Genomic DNA, 25,012 nt, shown 5'->3' on the forward strand with positions numbered 1-25,012 from the left:
GTGTCAGTCATAAGGATCTAAATTGTTGAGCTACATTTTGTTTTTCTAGTGTTCTATTTTCAATATTTATACATCATATATAAAGCTATGTGTTCTCATTGAAAGAATGCTATACTGAAAGCTCAAGAATATTAAATACACATACACATATATATGTAATTTCAAGGTGTAGTAAAAAAAAGTGCTGTACCAAGTAAGTATAATCATATTGGATATTTTCAGGACAGTATTAAGCTCAGGACAGTATATTAGATGAGCCATGCTAGTTTATAGATCAGAATATATTTAATATAGTTTGTTTTTTATCAATTTCATTGGCCATGATCTATAGTATAATGAAGCTAATATTCTACAAATACATTGTTTTATAGAGTTTAATTCTTTATATTAATCATAACCATTAAGTGAGTTTTCAGTATAATGCAAACAACATTTATAACCTTTGAATTCTGATTGCTGCTAGAAATCCCATGTCAGGGCAAATTGGGGCATGTGGAAAAAGGATAATGTTGCTTTCATTAATGATCAATTTAAGGTTTCTGGCTTTCTGGGCCTTCGTGTATCTTCAAAGAAGAATAGAAAGAGCTTTTGGAATTTGTTACTTTCTCTAGTTCATGGGGGGCCTTATTTTGGAAAGGTTTGGTTAAAGGATGTAATGAAAAGACAAATTAGCTTCTCAGACCTGATCTGTTTGGCGTGGTTTAAAAAGGCAGCAAAATCTAAGCTGAGATAGGAAGCATGAATTGTTGTTGGCCAGGTCAAGTAGGTGAAGGTGATATATTAGGGTATTTGGGCCAGTGAAATAGCATATACGTAGGTCCATTGATGAGAGAATGTGGTTTATTCTAGAACCTTAAAGGAGTCTCTAGTTAATAGAATGTAGACATGAAGTTTATTACATGTAGGGTGTGGGCACTGATGGAGGGAAGTGGGATGTAGTTGGACTATTACACAGAGATTGACTTACTTTGGGTTTTATCACATATATAAAGAACTTTGGAATTGATTCCAGAAGCCATGAGGAGACAACCCAATGTTTTAAGTGAAAAGTGACATGATCAAATTTCCATTTTAAAAATTGGAACTGAAAATTTCAGATTCTTGGTATCTTAAAGCTTCTGAAGTTAGAGGACAGAGGACGGCTTGCAGTCGTCTTCAGTAAGAATACAGATCCCCAGAGAAGTGAAATGACTTACCGCAGCGCCACAGGGCTCTGGAAATGGAAGCGGAAGGACTGTTGAAACACAGGCCTTAGCTTTTGAAGGTACTCTGGGGAAGGTGGAAGATATTAAAATTCCTTCTTAAATAAATAAAAGAGTTTTATAGGCCGCTATGAGTCATTCAAACTCACTAAATAAACAAAAAATGAAAGTAAAAAACAAAAACAAAAAAAGAAAAAAAAATAACTGGCTTAAATGTTACCTCTCCATAACACTAATGAAGTGGGTGAATAAAACCTTTTTTTAAAAAGCATTTCTCCTAGCATGATATAATTTTCTTTGAGAGGTAAAGATTTCAAAGAACTATCAAAATAGTTCATATCAAGCATAATATTTTCCTGAAATTACCAGGCTATTATAAAATAGGGGTCTAAACAAAGTAGATTTTTAAGTGTAACCCCATTATCATTTGTTCATAGTGGCACAGATTTTACTCTAGAGGTCAAATGACCATCTGCTCCTCTGTATCCAGACAGTTTTTGAAAATATATTTATCTTTCTTGACTATATGGATTAGAAAAATAATAACAGTGTTAGACTTACTTGCTAAGAGTAGTGGTATCAATGTTATCAAGAGTTGAGGGTGTCATAAAAGAGTTCAAGATCAAAAAAAAGACCAAGATCATTTTGACCAAGGAGAAATAAATGAGTTCATCCTTTGCCCCAGTGTTTTATTTCTCACGGCGTAGAAAAAAAAAAAAAAAGTTCAAATTCTCCAAAGAGTTTTCAGGTAATATACTCCTCACCTGTGTATTAGCTTGCTAGGGCTGCCATGGAAAAGTACTGCAGACTGGGTGTCTTAAACCACAGACATTTATTTTCTCACATTTCTGGAGCTGGAAGTCCAAGGTCAAAATGCTGGCAGAGTTGGTCTCCTCCGAGGCCTCTCTCTTAGGCTTGCAGCTGGTCACCCTCTTGCTGCCTCTTTACATAGTCCTCTTTCTGTACATGTGCTCCCCAGGGTCACTGTTGTGTGTCCAAATTTCTCTTCGGGATTAAAACTGGATTAAGCCGTACTCTAACAGCTTCGTTTTGACTTCTTTAAAGTCTCTAGGTGCAAATGCAGTCACATTGTGAAATACTGGGGTTATAGCCTCAGTGCCTGAATTTGGTGGGGACACAGTTCAGCCCTATGACAACCTCCAGAGGTTTCAGTGACCCCTTATTACCAACTCAGACATACCTCTGACTTTCTTTCTAGGCCTTCCCCTGTTTGCCTGACTCCACTAATTAAAGTTTGTTCAAGCTTGCATATGAGATTCCCTGCCCAATAAGTGTCTACACCTTGTGCATCCATTTTTGTAAAAGCTACCTAGTGCTGGCTTTACAACACACTTCAGAATCTTGGTGAATAATTTTATAGATAAAAATCTTTGCTCTAAATTAAACTTATAGGTCACTGTACACAGTTTTCTACTTCATTTTAAGTTTTTCTGCATTGGATTCGAATTGTCACATATATTTCTATTGTCTCCCCATCTAGATTGTAGTTATGAATACGGGAATGACATGTTATATCTTTGTCGTGTTTAACAGGGTGTCCTGTACATGTGATATCCTCAAATAATGCTGTTTGATTAAGTTGCTGATCAGTATCATATGCAGCTCCCTGAATCGGTTTCTTTTCAATATTACCTTGATGGCTTTGTGAATTCCCAGCACTAACTTTCATTCACCTTATTAGTTTGTAACCCTCTCCAGTGGGCAGTTAAATATTTTAGATAGCACTGTAGCCCTGAGGGTTACCTCAGTGCATTGCCATACAGTGTATATACCTCAGGGATTGCCAGGCTTGTTTTGACTGATGTGGATGGATGGTTATCTAGGTGTACTCATCATATCTTGCGTTTCCTTATGTGTCCTTTCAAGAAGATGACCTGGCCTGATAGAGAACTATTTCTCTCTAATTAATGTTATACAAGCATCTGTGCTCTTTTATGATAATCTTGAGAGTCGTAGGCACTTTTGAACTATGTCACAGTATTAGGTGAAAAATTCATACTGATCTCCATTAATTATCAAGGTTTGTTTTTAGAAGATTTGTGGAATAAGGTTTAGAAACAAAGTGATACCTGAAGTAAGTAGCCAATAATTCAACCCGGTTCCCCATGTGATTTCTTTTTTTTTAAAAGATTGATTGATTGATTTGAGAGAGAGAGAGAGAGAGAGAACCCACAATTGGGAGGGAGAGGAATGAGCAGACACCCCACTGAGCACAGAGCCTGACATGGGGATCTGAGATCAAGACCCAAGTGGAAAGCAAGAGTCAGACACCCAACTGACTGAGCCACCCAGGCGCCCCCTGCCCTAATTTGATTTCTTAAAATGGAAATCCTGTAGCGTAGCTCCTTCAGCTTGAAATAATATACAGAATGTCAAAATGAGTCATTGTTTGTTTATTCTTTATTGTTGCATAGTAGGTCACTTAGAGAGACACAGCATACAATGTCAATAGCTCCCACCGTGTTCGTGTTTTACTGTTCCAACATATGTCCTACAGTTTAAGAAGCAATTAAAGGTTGCTGTGCTGCCGTCATTAGCTTTGGTTGCTGCAGTCAATCACCCATAGAAGTCAGAGCCATATCAGTTTTTTCCCCATCCTCATTGCACAATCAACTGCCGTCATTGTCCTCCTTTATCATTAAAAGGAAAATGAACCAAGCAAACTGTCAAGACTCACAAGTGAATTTGTAATGTGAGAAACTCTTACCGCCTTACTTGAGGGAAGATCTCCCCATCACGTTGAATAAACAATAAAAATATATGAGATTAACGTTATACATGGAAGTGTTATTCCAACTACTTTTAAGTGGATTAATCATTTTCTAGTCTTAAAATGTGTATTTACTCAAGAAAAAATAACATGAATAATCGACAGAAATACTCAGATAATTTTAGATGAAATTCACTCTTGTCTCAGTGACGTGATCACTTCTACTTAGATCATATGCCAATAGGATTGTTTGAACAGAACATGATCTGTCTGTACAACCGGGGAGTAAAAGAAAAATATAAGATGGACATGTTTGAGTGTTCTTGCTGGGTTATGTAACCTTAAAACAGCTTTGAGTAGGTTAAGGACATTATTTTTTTTTCAATAAGCTCAGTTTGAAAGAATGAACTAGAAACAGGCAATTTTATCTTCACTTATATCTTACCCTCTAGTTTTCACATTTTATTTCAACTCAAGCCACAATTATTTATATTTTGCATTTTTTACTTCATCTAAAAAAAGGGATAGTATTAGTCATATAATTATAAGCAACTAGAGTTACTTTGATATTCAATTTTTTATAACTGGGTTAAACCTATATGAATTATAAAACATAGGTTTGGAAGTGGGCATCCAAGCCTGATTGTGAAAACCATATACAAGTAGTTCTTACTGAATACAAGTTGTAGCACAACATGCTTCACTCATCAAAAAGGGAGATGTTGTTTTCCTTGTTACTTAAGGTCAACTTCCTCTTTGGTTTCTAACCAGTTTTAGCCCAGAATATACTTCTTGTGTTTTTGGCCAGAACTTTTTATAATTCAAATTATTGTCTGACTCCTTTGAGCCAATATTTTCTGGGTTGGTGTTTGTAAGAGCTGGGGAGACTGTTGCCATAAGTATTTCCCTCATATGTATGTTTGTTTTCTTAAACAGTGGTCGTTGCTTCTATGCAGATACCTCTGGCCAATCCCACATGTGCCCCCTCTGCAAGTTGCTGGGTGATTAGTGTGAAAAGTTGATCTGGCAACGAACGTCACATAGAGTAAAATGTTCATGACCATTTTGTACTTTGATAAAGTGATGAAATTTATGGATACTTTCTACATAAAGATGCTCATGACACAAACAGTTGCATATAGTTTGAGGATTCCTTTTTGAACTTGACCTGGTTTAGAGGTGACTTTGAATGCATTTCTTTGTATATTTTCATTATATATGAATTTTTTTCTTATTCTTTTTCCCTTGGTTATATTAAGCTGCTTATTAATAGTTAGGAAAGTGCTACTTAAGAAACTAGAATATCGCTTTCCATATGAATACATGATAACATTTATTGCAACTTACATGATTTATTGAACTGAGTCACCCCTGAAGCAAATGCATTATTAAGTAGTTAAAAAATTCATGACATGTCCTTAACACAGTGAGAGTGCCTTAGAGGAGCTCATTCATCCGATAAATATGTGTTTAACAAAATTGCTTGAAATGAATCTCTTTTATGGGTTTTTGTAATTATTGTTCTTATTTAAGACATATATATATATATATATATATATATATATGGCATAAATAAAAGAATGTTTTTCACATAGGGTCGTGGTTTGTTTTTGAATGCAAATAGTCATTCTTTTCTTTGTGAGTATGTGATAAAACGCTCTGTTGTATCCTTAAAACTGCGCAATAGGCTGTGATGTCCTAGAACGTATTCTCTACCTCGTCCATAGCTGTGTTTCTATTTTGAGATTTAAAGGAACATCTTAGTGGAAACCTTCTGTGATTTCTGACTGTGGGTATTGGACTCCAAGCTCAATCATTTGGTTGCAGAATGAAGAGCTTAAAATTGAACTTTCCTGAGTGTTCGACCAATTATGTTCAAAGGAAAAGGGCTGCTCTAAAGAAGTTGTGTTTCCTGTGTCATGCGAAATACAAGTGGTTCTCTACTTAGATCGTATTTTGAGATATACCCAGTCAAAGACAAGCCTACCTCAGTCACTTCCCTGCGTAGCTGCCATCACTCAAAGAGCATGACCCTGTAAGAGCTGCAGTTCTCCATTCCTTTCGCACTTATTCATATTTAGGTTTGTGTGGTTCCTTAGAGCTTTATGTATTTTGACTATGTATCCAGAGTCAGTGTCCATGACCTTTTGTTGGCACCACCCCTTGCCTCATTACTACTATTACTACCAGTACCACTATTGCTAATAATTATCACATACTGAGTGCTCACACTGTGACTGACACCAAGAAAAACGCTTCATTTATTTAACCATGTTGCAGATAAAGAAACTGGCATCCGGTGATTTTAATAACATGAACAAAGGCACAAAGGAGATATATTGTGAGGATGGGTGGATGGATGGAGAGATAGGTAGATATAGATATCGATATAGACACAGATATAGAAATGTATATGTGTATAGGGTAAATCACATATGTAATTGAAGAACACACAATGATAGCAATTATAAACTACCTTTCAAACTCTTATTAATTGGACACTTATGCAATAAGAACACATGACTTGAATTTTATGATTATTTACCAAAGCTATTTGAATGATCCTAAAGTTATTCTCTTCTTTTCCAGCTACATTATTTGCCTCCGAAAGAACCTTGAGATTTTGCCATAGAATCAGCACAAGTACTGCTTGCTGTAGTTTTGTGCATTTCTTTATCTTTCATTTCTGAAGTTTGTAATACATTAGTTTATATGCTTAAAGGTCAGTTTATGTAGATGATTTTTGAGTTAAAAATCTACCTTGAAGACAGGAAAGGAAAGTTTTATTTCATCACAATTCCATCCAGGCCCTTGATAAAAATTCTCAGAGGATTCTCTTGACCTGTCGTATTTACCAGATCAACTGTGAATGGAAAAAAAGTGAACGAATCCCAGCAAATAAACGCATTTCAGATGAAATTGTTTTAAGAAACTAGAAGTAAATACTCCTATTTAAATTATTTATAATTGACTTTCGGTTATAACAACATGAAGATGTCAAATTCTCCCCAAAAACACAAGTATGATGTTGGGAAAAATGTTAAAAACATTTCAGGATACTGGATACCAACCAAAAGCAGATGACAGGTTGATAAGAATTTACTCTTGTAATAAATGCAAGAGCTATAGGTTAGAAGAGCAAGTATCTGTGGCCTGTTTGCCTAGGTGACTTCCACCTTTATTCCCTACTACAGTATGGTCAGCAAAAACCAGTTGTTACAACAATTAGCACTGAAAACCAACAGCTTTGAGGCTATAGGGAACTGACTCAGTTTGGAAGGGTAAGTGAAAATCTGTGACTTCAGCAGCTAAAGGTGGGGGCCTAGATGGGAACAAATGGGAAAAAAAAAAAAAAAGCAAAAAACAAAACACCTCACAGTTTCGTTCACCTAACTTTGTCGCCCTGGTTGAGGTGAACAGTGGACCAGCCAGAGAGTTAACCAAAAGATCCAAGAAATTAGGGAACCACAGAAGGTCTGAGATGAGCTTCATATATCACTGGCTGATGGAAACGCTTGTACATTTGTCAGGGACACTTCAGAGGGCTTGGGAAATATAAATGCTGAGGAAGACTCAAAAACTAGCTGCAGTTTTAACTGAACTTTCCAAACCGCTCACTCATCAAAGTGAAGAGGGGTAGGCACCTTTTGGGAACAAGGATTTTGAGCATGTCCATTGTCCAAATAATTAGATGACCACTAAACTATAAAGGCACAGGGGAGATTTCTAGAAAAGTAGACTTAAATATAAGGAGAATGATAATAAAAATAAGAAAACTAAGCAGAGAATCACAGGCTATGTGTCATGGGGGAGACAGATTCTATACTAAGTTCAAGAAAGCTAGTAAGGAAGGGAGGAAGGAAGGAGGGAAGGAGGGAAAGAAAGAGTAAGAAGAGGGAGAGAGAAAGAAAAGAGAGAAAGAAAGAAAACCATAGAAATATAAAACATATTCAGAATTGGTATGATATGTTATCTAAATGTTAAATTTTCAAGGATGCTTGGGTGGCTCAGTTGGTTAAGTGGCTGCCTTTGGCTCAGGTTGTGATCCTAGGGTCCTGGGATAGGGTCCTGCATCAGGGTCTTTGCTCATCAGAGAGCCTGCTTCTCCCTCTGCCTCTGCTACTCCCCCTGCTTGTGCTCTTTCTCTCTCTCTCTCTGAAATAAATAAATAAAATCTTAGGAAAAAAAGTTAAATTTTCAAGTGCAAATAAGGCGTTTACAGAAATATGAAAATGTGACCAATACTGAAGAGTTTTGAGTCAATAAAAACTGTCTACATGGGACCAAGTATAAAAATTAGCAGGAAAAAAAATTCAAAACAGCTATTATTATAAATATTTTTAAAGAATGAAAGGAAAATATGTTCAAAACATTATAACGACAGTGACTCAACAGATGGGAAATGTCAATAGAAAAATAGAAATTTAAATGATTAAAATGAACAGTTCATCAGATGGGTACAAGAGGAGATCTGAATTTGCAGGAAAAAGAAGTTGTCAGGGACTGGTAATGGTTTGGGAGGACAGGAAAGTTCTCATCTACTCTGTTCACATGTAACTGACAGCTGACAGACAGCTGCTGCCTGCATTGATCAAAGGACTAGCTAGAAGGAGTTTATCGTTAATGGGAAGAATTTAAAAAGAATCATGCTATAATATTTCTATAACTTTGCACCACCCATTAATTAAAATATAATTTCCAGATTTATGGAGAATAGATCATCTTCAGACAATTTGACTAAAAAGGGCAGGTTTTGAGGAACAGAAAGAAACCACTTTTAAAGACAGGTGTGTATTTGTAGAGCCATTGAAATTGAAATTTGTTTTCAATTCTTCCTGAGGAACTTTGAATAGCATTTTCTCTTGCAGTGTTACTGGTCTGTGGTTGGCATACAGCTGCATATGATGATCTTTGTTTCCTTTATAGTGACTCTGGGTGACTTATAATAGGAGTTTCCCCTGGCACAGGACTAAGTTCTTCTGACCTGTTAAATGGAATGTCAGTACTTGGGATCGTTCATTCATACTACTTAATGTATCGAGAAGGTTTTCCTCTTACTTTTTTTTTTTTTTTACACACAAGTTATTTGGGGGAAACAAGACCTTTAACTTCATTGGGAGGGAAGATGAATTTTCTAATCCTGGTGTATGGCCACTCGATTCAATAAAATAGTATGTGTTTCCACTGTATTATTAAGGGGGTCTCAGCGGGAGGACGCTGTTGTACCAGGGTACAGTGGAATATTCATGACTATTGGTGTCTTCCTTTATATGAATACTGCAAATTATTGCCCTTGAAATATCAAGCCATCAAGTGGTCTGTCACATGTAATTTCTTTTTTTCTTCTTCCTGAGATATCTCACTGTGTGTGCCTGACCACATTTTCCAAGGGCTTCCCTGCATCTGAGCCATCCCGCTTTGTGCCATGAGTCCCTCCCATTCGGAACATAGCTAAATGGACCAGAGAAGGGCATTGAAGGAAGAGGCTGTTTTTGGTAGCCTGGCCAGGAGCTGATGAAGTTCCTGGTCCCCAGGCTCAGCCCTACAAGGTTACTCTGCTGAATTATAATTGAAGCTCTTCGGCTGTTCTCTCTTATGGTGTCCAAATGTAAAGCCTGTAGAAAACAGATCGAAAGAGAGACACAGGAAAAAAGTAAACAGAGACCCCCGAGTCCATAAAACTCAGCAAAGTGAAGAGAAGGTCAAAAAGCAGAGGATAGTGGCCGAACCCCACAACAGTGTAATACTAGAGTCGGTTATCTCTGTGTAGTAAGGTTTGTGTAAATTCAATTTCTTTCTGTCTGTTTTCTCTATTTTTTTAGATACTCCGCAATAGGAAAATGTTATTTTCATGATCAGAACAACATATCCAAATTACATATAAATGTATCTAAAGTTTTTGGGGAAAAAAATCACTGGTTAATTTAACTAGATTTTCTTTTGTTTATCATCATGACACTGCAAAAGCTACCACATCTGTTGCTTTATGAATGAAATACTGATTAGGAAGCCAAAACACAGTTTTTCAGATCTCATATTCGAGCCACTGTAAAAAGCCTTTTTTCTCTGGGAACAAGCTGGAGATTTCTATGCTGTGTTCCCACGCATTTGTGGGCCATTGTGGATGGTGCGGAGTTTCAGCACGTCCACTGTGAAGTCTCAGCCTCCAATTGGCTGTTTTAACCATTTGGCTTTGTCTGGGGAAGGTAATTTTTTTTTCCACTTAGATTTCTCTGTTATAACAGATGTCTTTGACATTCTGGCCAGAGCCTAAGGGACTTGATATATAGTTCCGATTCAGTGGGCCACGTGTTAGCGATACACATTTTTATTTATTTATTTATTTATTTATTTATTTATTTATTTATTTATTTATTTAAGGAAGAGCCTGAAGCTTCTTTCTCCCATTAGTATGAACGAGGTTTATGCCATGTTTATGCCAAGTGCTACTTGAATGAGTAATAAAATAAATATAATCACCATGCCCCACACTCAACCTTTGTGGGACGATTTTGGAATCTTATTTCAAACCTAGACTTCAAAAATATTTTCATCTAACTGTTGTTGTAAAGATGAGTAAATGTAGTCCCAGTTAAATAAAGCGACTGGCCAAGATTGTATAAAACGTGCACGACAAATCAGAGTCTAGATCTCATCTTTCTCTTTCTTGTTGGGGCTGCTTCTGCCGTGTGGTGGAGGACGTACGTTCCCACTGATCTTTTATCCCAACACTCACTACTCTTCCAGACACACAGTAGGAGAGCAAGTCATGCCATTCAAAGGAATACTGAGTACATTTTGTGACACATACCAGAGACGTAGATCATACATCTTCAGAGCAGCTTTTATTTCCACAGTATACATCGTGAGGGCAAATTTTGCAACTACTATATATTTAACATCAAATAACACTTAACTAATATATGAATTTATGCTTGGCACTCTACCAGGACTTGCCAAAGAGATTAATATAAAATTAGCCTTGCCTTTCTGAACATTTAATGTCTCATGCAAAGTCAAAAGAGAGAGGGAGAGAAAGAGAGAGAGAGAGGTGGAGGGGAGAGAGAGACTGAAAGAAAAGTGCGAAGCTCCTAGAATCCCTCGAGCAAAGCATGTATCGGAGGCCAACCTGCAGAGCCACGATTTCCCAAATCAACACTAAAAGAGCACACTGTGTTCAGGAAGCGTGTTGGAAAGAAAGCACAGCTATTGACTCAAAATATTCAGATTCCCACTGATAAGCTGTGTTAAGATGCGGACAGATTTCTCTGAAGTGCTGTTGCCAAGGTCAGCTTTTCAACCTTCCCATATCATCAGAAGGCTTCATCAGGATCTCAGATGTTCGCATTTCTTGTGCTCTTTTCTGTTCTTGAGCTCTCACTGGTGCCAGTGGTCTGTGATCTGGTTGTTGATCTAGCTTTGCTAGCTTATTGTCTAATTCTGCTCGCATTTCTCCTCTTGCTTGCTTCTCTTTTTAACTGGTCTTTTTTCTTTCTGTTTATTATTAGTCTGCCTCAGCAACTGTTTGTCTGGTTGTACTTTGGCCAGTTTCACTGTTTATGATTATTTGGTTTTGATACCTGCCTGTGTGATCAGTTCAAGACCTCGCTCTGTTGGAAAATTCCACGGCCCCATCATAGACCAGACCTTTATAGTAACAGCTGCTTCTGTATCTGCCTTTGACATCTGTGCCCATGTACATTAATATTTCATCAACCGTTGTTTCTAAAGGGTTAACCCCTCAAGTCCATCCTTGTTATATGATCTCGGTTTAAAATGAAAGTAGGAAGTAACACAGTCTGTATTAATTAAAAGGTCCATTAAGGGCTCAATGCCAAAAGCTGGGTAGATGAAAGCTTGCCAAGTGCACAGGGCCAGAAACTTAATCGCACCTTTCTTTAGCAAGAGTTCCATTGACTGTAATTCTTGGATATATGACCTTCCCTTAATTTTGTGCTAATGCATAAAATGAGGGTCCTGCTTGCCTTTGTACTTGCCGTTTTCACGATATGTATGCACATGTGCCATAAATGGAGTTTGTATACGTATTATGTGAAAGGTTTCCTGACCTGATGTCAGAAATAAACCAGAATGTGTAGCTAGGTCTGTTTGTATACCTCATATGTTTATGTAAATATTTATGCATTCATATTGATTTTAATGACCAAAATATTTTAGGATATTTACAAAGAGTTTTTTAATATAGTCGTATTCTAATTCTAGAATTGTTGCAATTTTTTGTACAGCTTCAAAAGGAATCATTACCCAAATCTGAAAATGAAACATTAAACTTGAAGTCAGTTGTGTTTATTCTATTTTCTGAGAATATCAAGCTAATTAGACTACAAGACATCCTTCCAAAATTGAAATTATATTTTGGTGCTTGCAACTAGGTTATACTACACAATATGTTGCCATGGAATGGCCACTCCAGTGGCTGTTGAACAGACATTTTTCTTTGCCAAGTCACAGAGGGAAGTAACAGGATGGGTACAGTGTTAATAAAATGCAAAAGTCAGTCCACACTTCCTAGCTCCCTGGTGTGCAATGGAGTGCACTTTGGGATTTTGGAGAAGGGTTAATTAGGGTCTTCTTCCCTCTGTGCTCATAATTTGCCAATATTGGTTTCATGCTTATTTCAAATAGAAAACAAATCAGCTTTAAACTGGTAGCTTTCGCAATGGGTAGCTAACGTAGGTGGATAAGCAACCTCGAGACCATCACTGAATCTAGCCAAAACAAGTGCATGGGAAATTGATAGTACATTTGGGAGATCCTGAGCCATACTACTCTGTATCATTTTTTTGTCCTTGCCCTTCCTTGTTATCGAGCACTTAACCACTAACTTAAGGCTTATAGTGGAAGACAGAAGCTTGGAAAATCTTTCTTAGTCAGTTTTATACTCAAAATACCATTGATCAGTTAATTAAGTCATAATTTAATATGTGCTTTGCACATGGCAAGCATTTCATTAGTTCTGGTCTTATAAGAGATAAACATAAGACACCATTTCTGCTCACTGAAAGCTCAGAGGCTTTTGTGGGAGTCAGACCAATAAATGGGCAAATTATAAGGCTGTGTTCCAGTTTCATGAGTAGGAATTTACACAAGGAGATTGAAATCTATGAGATTTATAGAATTTAAGTGTGAGAAGGACTGATCAAGTGAAGGGACTCTACTGGAAGAGGGTGTGTTGCTTGCTATGTTGTTGCTGCCTGGTGACATCCTACAGGTCTTATTTTATAACATTTCAGAGCCTTGCTCTGTAACTCATACATTAGGAACCACGTTCTGTCATTTTCACTTGTACTTGCTATATAGGACTGATATAATCTTGTGTTAGCCTCTTCTATGAAGAATGCGTATTGGACAGAGATGCATGTGTTTGAATTAAGTGCTCCTTGGTGCAAATAGAGCTCTTCAACAGAGATACGAGTCTTTCAATGTTAATTTCTTGGGACTGTATATTGTAAGTTGCCAAGGGCCCAATAGAAAAAGATAAGATCAGTGGATACAGACGCCCAAAATAATGTAAAAATATCACCTCTCTGACTCTTAAATAGTGATGTCAGCTTCTTCCTAAGGAGTATGGTTACTGTGACATTCAGAGAGAAGTACAATTTAGAAAGGATTGTGAAGCAATTTGCAATTTGGAAAAGAGCTTATATTAGAGAGTTTGGCAATAGTTTATGTCAATAGTTTGGCAATAGTTTATGTCAATATATATATTATATAATAATATAGTTATTATAGCAAACTCTTCTATATCGGAGCAATATTCCCAGTGCTTGACATATATTAATTCTTTTGATCCTTATAAGAACTCCATGACACAGTTTTCTATATAACCCCATTTTATGTGTAAGGAAATGGAGGGAAAAGGAGGTCATGGTTGTCCACTGTCACAGCTAACGTGTCACTGTTTGGTTCTGGGTGCTAATCTCTTCAACTTGTTAATGTCTCTAAATTCATTATGTCTCACTCTTTCTTCTATGCTGTGCCTGGTGTTTCTTGTAGCGTGTTAATTTTTCAGTGGAGTCATCTGTGTTTTTCAACTATTCAGTCATGTCACCAGTGTATTTTTATACCATTAATTTTCATTTTTCTCTATTTTTTCTAGTCCAATTGTGTTAGCCAGTACCTCCAGAATAGTAATTGGACATTTTGTCTTAGTGTAGATGCTTCAGTTGTTCCACACGATATGTGTGCTGTTGGCTTTGAGGTTCAGCTAGTTATATTTTATAAAATTAAGGTTCACATGAGAAAGAAACTTCAGTAGTCCAGGTGAAGGTTAGTAGTGTGAAGAGAAGGAGTGAGAGTCTGACTCATTTTGAAGGTAGAGTTTATAATATTGCCTGATGTGTTAGATATGACATGCAAGAGAAACAACTGATTCAAGAATGGCAGGGGCGCCTGGGTGGCGCAGTTGTTAAGCATCTGCCTTCAGCTCAGGGCGTGATCCCGGCGTTATGGGATCGAGCCCCACATCAGGCTCCTCCGCTATGAGCCCGCTTCTTCCTCTCCCACTCCCCCTGCTTGTGTTCCCTCTCTCACTGGCTGTCTCTATCTCTGTTAAATAAATAAATAAAATCTTAAAAAAAAAAAAAGAATGGCATTGTTGTTGTTGTAATTTTGGTTTGAACAACTAAAGAGAAAAAAAGTACGTTATTTGCCAAGATATGGAAACTCCAGAGGAGCAAGTATGAGGGAAAGGTCAGGAATTTTTTTATTTCACATATGTGGTAGAGTTCTCCAGAGAATCAGAATCAATAGATGATAGATAGATAGATAGATAGATAGATAGATAGATAGATGATAGATAGATGAATGATAGATAGATTTTAAGGAATTGGAGCAAGGGATTTTGGGGCTAACAAATCCAAAATTTTTTAGGTCTGTTCAGTGGGCTGGGAATTCTGGGAAATGTAGATGTTTCAGTTTTGATTCTAGAGGCAGAATTCCTTCCTCTTTAAAGGAGAACCTGTCTTTCCTCTTAAAACCTTCAATTGATTGGAGTTAACATGTAACAAGTTAACATATAACGTCAACCATCACAACATATTAAGCTTTCAACACCCATTAGACATCCAACTAGAAATGCCAAATAACCGGTTAAGATCACATTCCTCAGCATGGAGATGTCTTTTAAGCCTTGCTACTATCTAAGAATTGTCCCAGAGTCCAAGTGAAGAAAATAGTTCAAGGAGGGAGTGATTATTAATGCTGCTGATGAGTCAGGTAAGAGTTTGAAGATTGGACTCTTAGGTATAGTATTGTAGAGGTCATTGTTGTCCTGACAAGAATAGTTTCCACTGAGTAGGGAAGGTATAAACTTGAGTGAAGTAGAACCAAAGAAGAGTGGGAGGGACATGAATTAGAAGCAGTGCTTTCAAGCAATTTTGGTACAAAGAAGAATAGTAAGAGACAGTAGCTATGAGTGAAGGGAAATGTGGGGTCAACTATTTTTTTTAATAAAATGCATTTTATCATGCTGTATGTTGAGGAAAATAACCTTGTAGAACCAGAAAAGTTGATGTAAGAAGGAGAGATATAATTGCCAGATGTTTGCATTTGATGAGTTGAAAAGGTTAGGATTTAAGTCTCAAAAAGAGGGGCATTTTCAGAGAATAGAGTATGATAGTTGATCCGCAGTAACAGGGAAGGCAGAGCACACAGAAACAGGTGCGTAGATCGGGTGCTGGGATAATGAGATAACACTCTTCTGATGGCTTCTATTTTCTCTCTGAAGCAATGCCATCTGGTGAAAGTAAAGAAGAGGAAGGAGCTATTGTGTATTTGAGGAGAGAGAAAATATATGAATTGATTGTCTAAGAGAGTGGTACATTCGTACAATTCAGCAACAGCTATTCTTTAAAAATGATGCTTTTTTGTCACCTGCCAGAAAATCGTTATAATACATACAAATCTACAGTGACTGTGAATGTAAATGGTCCCCTCTGTCGCTGAGCAGTGCTCCACAGACATGTTGGTGCTGCACTGGGAAAATACAGTGCTGAAGAGCTTCGTATTTATTTGCTGACTGAATGAATATAAAGCAGATGATTCCCTTAAAAGAAAACTAATGAGATCTATTTAATTGAAGATGGGTGACAAAGTTTATAGTATATGTTTTGTATAGTTGGCCCTTTGAGGTATACCGAAATTAGGAGTGGGATTAAGAGATAAAGCCCACCACTAGCTTTATGATTTAATGTTTTGCTGAACAGTGTCCAAATTATTAAAGTAAGCTTTCAAACATTTGCTTGAAAATAGGCCATCCTTTTCTGTTCTTTATGACTTAAATGAGTCCATTTTTCAAAAAAAAATATGTGCTGCTTGAATTCTATAGAAAAGAAAGGACTAAAATACATTTTAAAAATATCCAAAACCATTAAAATGTTCCCTGGTGATATTTAAAATCAGAAATAGGGCACTACTTATTTAAGTAGTGTATTAATAATGTGTAAATGGGTTGAATTGTCTCCTCTTGGGGTTCTGGAACTTTTCTCTTGTGATTGTGTATATTCATATATGAATTATATTATTGATAACTGAGAGATAAAGAATGTCTTGTGAAAGTACTCTGGACTCAGGTTAACATACTATATGCAAAATGCCAAATGTAAATTATTAGAGGTAAAGGTGAGATTTTGTTGTTTTTCCAGAATATTTTGATCTGATAGTAAACCCAAATCCTGTCCTACCAACCGTGAATTCTCCCCATGGAGTTCTTCAGAAGCTATACATTTGGCCATCCACTTATCACCCCAGCAATAGTCCTATCGATATCTCACGCTGCAATATATATATATATCTGGACAAAGAAAGAGTTGGCACAATTGACCTAGACTTAAGACCGGAGAAATTTCTATTTTCTCCTTAATATGTGACTTTTTACTGGTATACACAAGCATGCATGCAGGAGAGACAGTATATGACTGAGCCAAAAAGAATCCATTGATGTAGATAGCACCAAATAGGGTTGAAATGGGAATGCAAGGACAAGGAGGGAGTGAATCGTGGATGATTGCTTGCTTATTAAGGCACTATTTAAGCCCAGTAAATGCCTCATACTCTGACCAATGACATTTGCAACTCATCATTCACAGAAAGATCTGGAAAAGGGCTGGGTAGAGCCAGGACTAGTTGGAGAGGTAGGCCAAAACGTGTTTTAGAGATGTTGTACCTCTTCACGTTCTGGCCTCAATTGATATAATTTGGAGGATGGCAATTACTTTGTGGGGCATCTACTTTAACTCACTGGTAGTGTCACTGAAGTGATGGAAATTCAGGGGCCTTAAGTGACTGGTCTAGAGTTTCAGACAAACTTAGAACCTGCACTAGAACTTAACTCTTCCTTTGGGAACTTTTCCGATTCATGCGGTTGATGTGTAAAATCTTTGACTCCTTTCATGGGATTCAGAAATATCTGGCCAGTTGGTGGGAATATACCACTAGGAGTCTATTTCACATGAAAAACTGGGATGTGTCCTGGAAAAGACCCATCCCTAAGGCAAGTTCTTTTGTGGTTTTATCAGCAACTGAATCTGAGTTTGGTAGAGCCTTCCACAAAAGGGAGTGAGGTGAGGCAGGTGAGTGAAATGCCCAAGCAACTAAATATCTACGATTCCCATTTATTGCTCTGAGGCAGGACACATGTACTCAAGGAATTAGAAACTATCTGAACAAAGTGAAAGAAGTGTTTTCACTATAGATAGTATAAGACATGGGCTCAAAGCCTGTATTGCTGGATCTCTGTCAAACAGGTTAATAAACACAGAGTAGGACCTTCTCCTCTGTGACACAAGATACCGTGTCGATCGGACATCTTATAACTTTGGTTTATCAAGGATGAAGGAATCAGTGGCTCCTAGAAGCAAGGACTGGTTGAGACCTCTCCTGAGATGGAAACCTCATCTGTGATCCAAAAGAGGAATGGTCCTAGCTCCTTTCTAGGTGTCCGGGTAGCAGTGGTTACTGAGAGGCATTGGCAAGCAGCTTGTGGCAGCAGGAGCTGGATGGGGAGACATCATCAGGAGCATCAGGGTAGAAGATGGGGGAATATATCAGATACCCAAGAAAATTTCAGATGACTAAGAAGCGAGTCGGAGAATGCTAAGATACCACAATCAAATGTGGAAATAGAAGCCAGAAATGCATAATTAATTTTACTGTTAGTATGACACAATTTGTCACCTTTCTTTCTGGTCTCCTCTGAAACTGGAACTGTTGGCCAATAAGCAGGGCTGCTGCTGCTCCAACTCCAGGGGGTAGCAGTCATATTTTTGGTCTATAATGTAGTGGCCCTACTTAAATTTGTTACTTTTTTCTCTCTCTTATCTTCCTCAATCACATTTAATTCACCAATTATTTATTGGATCCTTACCATGATCTTGTCATTAAGAATTTCGTATCTGTATACATTCATAGAATGTCAAGCCTGAAATGATCTCAGCAACACCAATTTATGTGTATTAATTTAAATCAATTAGACTTAGGCAAATAGTGAAAAATATAGGAGGGAATTCCATGAGGGACTAAATCAAATATGCAGTCATCATTTTTTTTCTTTCATGCCTGTTAAAATGTAAGGATGTCAAGTTTAGGGACTGCTTTCTATTTCAAAATTCTTTTCCATCTCCAACAAGTTGAAAGCCCTCCTCCCATCCCAAGGCTCTTTGTAGATTAGGGAATATAAATAGAACCTTCACCTCACAGGGGTTTTATGCCTGGAACAGATGAGAAGTGACTGCTCTGTGGCAAGCCTCTCTGGGAGATTCCTTAGCAAACTCAAATGGATTTCAGGGAGAAAATTGTTGGTGAAAAGCTTTTAAATGAGTTCTGTTACTTTGAGGGGAGATCAGTCGTCCCAAGGATCATTCACTGTGAGAGGCAAAATGGAAACTCCCTTAATATTATAAATTGCTATATTGATATGTATAGCACAGGCAACATAGAGTTCTGGAATTTGAGGTTTTTTTTTTTTTTTTCCTTCCCAATGAATGCATTTAAGTATTAGTTATTTATTTCAACCAGAGGTATTTGAGGGAGCCATTCTGTTTGGGTGGTGTTCTTAGCTTTGTGTAGTTTAGGTAAGAAGTCTGTGTGACTATGCCAGCATGATATTTTTTTGTGATAAAAATGTGCATCATTCTGCTAAGCAAATGACAAAATCATTTACTGCAAACAAGCAAAAATTGTTGGAAGACTGAAATCACAAATGATGAAAGTTTTACTGCCCATAGATCTTCATTTCCATGACTTTCATTCTGTCCCTACAATTTAGAGAATGACTTGATACAGTTTTCGTAAATAATCACACTTCATATTCCTAACCTTCTTCTTCTTCTTTTTTTTAATCCTAAATAAACTTGAGCAGATAATGAGAAGAGTAAATCATTTCCAGTGATACTATTCATGTATTGTGGGTTAGTTCAATTAAGGGAGATAAATGAAAATTATATAAATTTGTTCATGTCCCATGACTTTCTCAATGGTAGGATTGTTTGCTCAGATTCATTTACATATGTGGCAAAATTTTTAATCATTTAGTGTTAACTGAGACAATGAAATTCCCTCAAGTGCCACTCTCTTACAATGCATAACCACAGTTCTGCGAATACTCTAGCTGGGTTCTCTCTCTGAAGAACTATCCAACTATCTCTTGCTATCCCATTGAAATATAACAAGAGCTACAAATACAAGCATATGAAGTTGAAAGTGCCTAGGAGCCACACTGCAAAAAGGAAACAGGTAGAAATTATTTTAATAAAAGAATCCATTTATCCCTATGTAAATTTTAGCATTTCATCATGTAATTAATATAAGGATTATTAATGATACATTTTACATTATTTCAAATATGGTTGGTGTTTTATACTTACAGAACCTTTTAAGTCAGTTCTGCTATATATGAAGTGCCCTATAGTTAAATGTGGCTGGGGTGTCTATTCTATTTGGAAAGAAAATTCTAGGGTACATTTTCTTATTGATATCCAAAATTATTATTTTGGGGAAACATCATAAGATATAGATTTTTTAAAATGTTAATTAAAAATTCAAATGACAAAGCAAAGTCATCCTTTTAAATGGATGTTTTATTTATATATGTAGCCATCCCCATCTGTGTGAAGTTTCTATAGAGGAAAAAACTGGGAATTGAGGAAAAGAATGGCTTTGGGATACTGTCTGAGAAAACCAGCTGAGGGAAAGAATGCTCCAAGGCTCGTTAAGTAAACTTTAACTTAAACGTTGGACATCGTAAATTGTACAAGGGGCATGTAATGAGAAAAGTATAATGTGCATTGCACAGCCAGGGAGCAGTGCCTTATGGAATTGCTGTCTGATATGAACTAGAAAACAATATTTGAGAACTGCGATTGTTTTGTTTTATTAAAACTATATTCATCTGTGAGGAGACTTTATATAGTCCTGTTATATTTGCTTAGCTTTGATTTATACTCATATGCGTTTATCTTTAGCAAAAAAACAAATCTATAATTTTCATTCATGGGGATGCCAGATTCCCCAGGCACAGCTATCAAATAACCAGTACCTTCTGGCCCCAAATGCTTTCAGCACCTGATGATTCAAAATCTAATCAGAGTCTCTGTTGGAATTTGGCTAACTTTATACCAGTCAAATGTTGGGACATCACTATAGGAAATGTCCGTTATAAAGACAGTCAAAACAACCAGCATCCAGTAAGGTGTTTTGTTTTTGTTTTTGTTTTAAGATTTTATTTATTTATTCGACAGAGAGAGAGACAGCCAGCGAGAGAGGGAACACAAGCAGGGGGAGTGGGAGAGAAAGAAGCAGGCTCCCAGTGGAGGAGCCCTATGTGGGGCTCGATCCCAGAACACTGTGATCATGCCCTGAGCTGAAGGCAGTCGCTTAATGATTGAGCCACCCAGGCGCTCCAGCATCCAGTAAGGTTAAACATAATTCTTTGGGACACCTGGGTGGCTCAGTTGGTTAAGCATCTGCCTTTGGCTCAGATCATGATCTCACGGTCCTGGGATAGAGTCCTGCATCGGGCTCCTTGCTCTGCGGGGAGCTTACTTCTCCCTCTGCCTGCAGCTCCCCCTCCCCCTGCTTGTGCTCTCTCTTTCTCTCTCTCTGATAAATAAATAAATAAAATCTTAAAAAAATAATAATTCTAAATGTAATCAAATATTTTACTTGTCAATATGATAAAAATAGTAGGATTATTATATTTAAGATTTGAGTTTTATGTAGCAGTAGTTTTTACATTTGACCAGAAATCATTTTTTTGTGAAAATATTAATGTGCAGAACTTTCTTATCTGGAAATAACTGATTGGAACTTAAAGGCTTTTAAAAATTTAATGTTGGGGCACCTGAGATGGCTCAGTTAAGCATCCAACTCTTGACTTCAGCTCAAGTCATGATCTCAGGGTCATGGGATCGAGCCCCACGTCGGGCTCCCTGCTCAGTGGGCAGCCTGCTTGAGATTCTCTCTCTCTCTCTCCCCCCGACCCTCCCCCAACTTGTGCTCTCTCTCAAATAAATGAATCTTTAAAAAATAAGAATTTAATGTTACTGTGTTCTAAAATACTATTTTTACCACGGGTTTTTGTCTGTGGGTGTAGGGGTGAGATAAGTTCTTAGCTGGTAGAAAGCAAAAAAAAAAAAAAAAAAAAGAATAAAAATAGAGATGACATAGCAAGGTGGAAGGCTAGCAGGTCCCAACACTTACCTGTTCCACAAAAACAACAAAGATCAATAACTTCAAACGGACAAAAAAAAGCTCAGGGAAATCTCTGGACTACAAGGAAGAAGCAGCAATAACCCTGTCCAGCTTAAAAACTGAGGCAGAGCCCGCAGAAGGGCGTAAGAAGCATTTTATCTGTCACTCCATCCCACTGTCCAGAGCAGTTTGGTGTCAGGAGTCATTGCCTCAGAGGAATTTCACCCCACAGGGAAACAGGAGAGCAGGAAAACCCACATTGATCCCAGGTGAAGAAGCTTCTCAGAGTCCTTGTCGGTGCCTCAGTTTCCCATGCTACAGCTTTTGCTTCAGTGAGACCTTTCCCCAGGGATCCCAGTGCCAAGTTCTCTAGGATGGGGAAGTCAGGGTGCCTTGCCACCCATGGGGCCAGCGCTGCCCTGTCCTGTGCCCTGCTCCAGCTCCCATGTCATGACTTTGTCCTCCCATTATGGGCTCAGCCACTGCTGCTCTGAGTCCTGGCCCCCGGTCCCGCATCACAGTGCTGACCCTCCTTTATCAGGCTGAGCTACTGCTCTGGAACTGGGTCCCTGGGTCCCAATATGGGGATTTAATGGGCTACAACCAGGGACGTGCTGCTGCTGTTTTGTGACTGTCCCCTGGGACCAGAGTTGGGACGTTGACCTACCATCCCCAGGCTGTGCTGCTATTACACTCTGTACCCTGGGCCCAAGCCACCATCGTACCCTGTCATCCCAGGAACCATGCCGCTGCCGTGCCTCCCCATAATCCGCTGCTCGAGTCACCGTGGTGAATCCAAGAGACCCGGATCCTGGTTCCGCAGGAGCGAACCCTTGCACCTTAGAGACCACTGCCGTTGCTGCAGCAAGGGTACCTGTACCCCAAGATACAGGCAGTGTGGTGGTTCTGTATGTGCCTGATCCCAGGACCCCAGCTCTGCGGCCTCTCTAGCGCCAGCTTACCAGACTAGGCACTAAGACATATGCCCTTGGCTGAGACCCCCTATCACGGGCAAAAAAGGAGAACAGGAGGGTCCCAACCCCCATTCATATCTAAGGATTCCAGTAGCTCTAGCTCCTGCTGCCACCTTCAGGACCTCCCGAGTTTGAGCTACAGATGACCTGGCACTCGGTCTTGATGTTAACCTCAGCTGACGAATTTGCATGAAGACTGTGCTGCTGTGAATTCCCAGGAGCCGAAGCCCCGCACCCTCCAAGCTGGTGCCCTCCCAGCCACCTTCAGATGAAAGTCTTCTCACCCTGAATCTGGTCTGAAAAGGCTGGGAGAGATGAATGCTCCCTCAAATGTATAGACATTAGCACAAAACCGTCAGAAACATGAAAAAGTTTAAAAAAAAAAAATCCACACAAAAGGAACACAGTAATTTTCCATTAATGAACTCCAAAGAAATGGTAGTGTGTGAGTGACCTGAACACACACACACACACACACACACACACACACACACAGATACAGATACACACAGTGGAATATTGCCCAGCCACACAAAAAAGAAAATCCTGCCATCTGTAACAACATACAGGAAACGAAAGAGCATTATGCTAAATGAAACAAGCCAGATAGAGAAAGACAAATATTGTATGGTATCACTTTTATGTGGTATCAAAAAAAAAAAAAAAAAAAACCAACTTCATGGAAACTAAAGCTGGGGCTAGGGAGAAATGGGGTAAAGCAGATCAAAGGAGACGCATTTTCAGTTACAAGAAAAGTTCTGAGGATCCAACGGACGTTGTGAAGACCGCAGTTGATAATACGGCGCCGCGTACTTGAAAGTTGCCAAGAGTAGCTCTTAAGCGTTCTGACCACATGCGCACAGAAGGAGTTAAGGTGACGGATGTGCTAATCATCTTGTTCTTGGTAATCATTCCACAATGTGTATCAGATCATCCTGTAGTACAGTTTAAATGTCTACACTTATGTTTGTCAGTTATTCCTCAATCAATTTAAAAAAAAGAAATAAGAAACTATTGCTGCATCTCCTAGAAATCTGTTTCATCAAATTATTGCTCTGTAGTCACTTTGTAACTTCTCATTTGCCTCAGTTTTACATCTTGTTTTTTTTCTGGGAGACTGGGTTTTTTAAATACAAATAAGCAATGAATATAAATTAAATTTTTAAATGAACACTGGGCATTATATGTGTGTGACGAATCACTAAATTCTCCTTAAACCAGTATCACAGTATATTATAGTTAATATCACAGTATATTCTAGTTAACTAGAATTTAAATAAAAATTTGAAACCAAAAAAATATTTTTTTCCCAAAAGTTAAATATATATATGTTGGTGATTCCAAAAACATGTATTTTAATGACAGAAGAGAGGTAGCTGATTTATAGAATCATTAAGACCCGGGTCTTGGCTCATTAGCATAAATCACTAAGACAAAAGCCATATTATTTATCGCGAAGGTCAGTTTAAGTGATTTGAGGTTCTAATAGGTTATAATCAGTTGTCTGTAGAAGGGGATTGTATTGAGTCCGCGCTAAGGACTATTTGTAATGGGCAGTCTCCCTTGCCTAACATGCCCTCAAAGGCAGAATTTGTGCATATTCAGCTGACATGACAAGAGCAGTAATAGTGGGGGATGGAGATGGTGCTCCTCAAAGCGCACACATGCTTTGTGGAGAAGAAGCAATTCCATGACTCATACTAAGGAGAGCATGGGGCACAAATGGAAGAAGGGCTGTAGGAGAAACTGCAGTTTGCCGGGAGGTACTGGCCCCTGAGAGATTTATTACATTATGCAATTGACTGCTTTCAGGAGAGAAGTAATGAGTTTGCCAAACTGAGAGATGACAAGTGACACTAGGAAGGATAGTTGGAGGAATATAGGTTGTGCAATTCTAGAAACTGCTCTATATATTAGAAGTGATGTTGAAATTGAATTCAAATTCTCCTAATAGTAAATACCAAACATAGTGGCTATGATTAAAGAACATCTTTCTTTCCCTGCTAAAACCTCTTTGGAAACTATGTAATTCCTCCAAAGTTATTTACCCCCTCCTCTTAAAATACTGCTACAGAAAAACTAAACTAAAATAAAGATTCTCTGTCTTGCATCAGTGCTAGTTTTGTTCTTCCTTAAGTGTTGGGAAAAAAGGGGATCACATTGACAAAGGGAGATTACTTTATCACCACCTCTTTTTCTGTTGAACTTTAGACAAAGCAGTAAGCATGGGAGGAACAGAACTTTCTCATCCATACAAAGAATTGTAGAAGTTGAGATGATAAGGCACCTGGGTGGCTCAGTAGGTTAAGCATCTGCCTTGGATTCAGGTCATGATCTCAGGGTCCTGGGATCAAGCCTCAAATCAGGCTCAGCAGAGAGTCGGCTTCTCCCTCTCC

At 38.1% G+C, this 25,012-nt stretch overlaps 1 protein-coding gene across 2 annotated transcripts in view; it reads left to right on the forward strand.

Annotated features, from left to right (window-relative positions):
* DPP10 (dipeptidyl peptidase like 10) overlaps positions 1-25,012 on the forward strand; it is a 618,096-nt gene that overhangs the window by 211,288 nt on the left and 381,796 nt on the right. The gene's annotated exons all lie outside the window — the stretch shown is intronic.

The sequence above is a fragment of the Ursus maritimus genome, unplaced genomic scaffold (assembly GCF_017311325.1).
Source record: "Ursus maritimus isolate PB19 unplaced genomic scaffold, ASM1731132v1 scaffold_1, whole genome shotgun sequence".
Taxonomy (NCBI): Eukaryota; Metazoa; Chordata; class Mammalia; order Carnivora; family Ursidae; genus Ursus; species Ursus maritimus.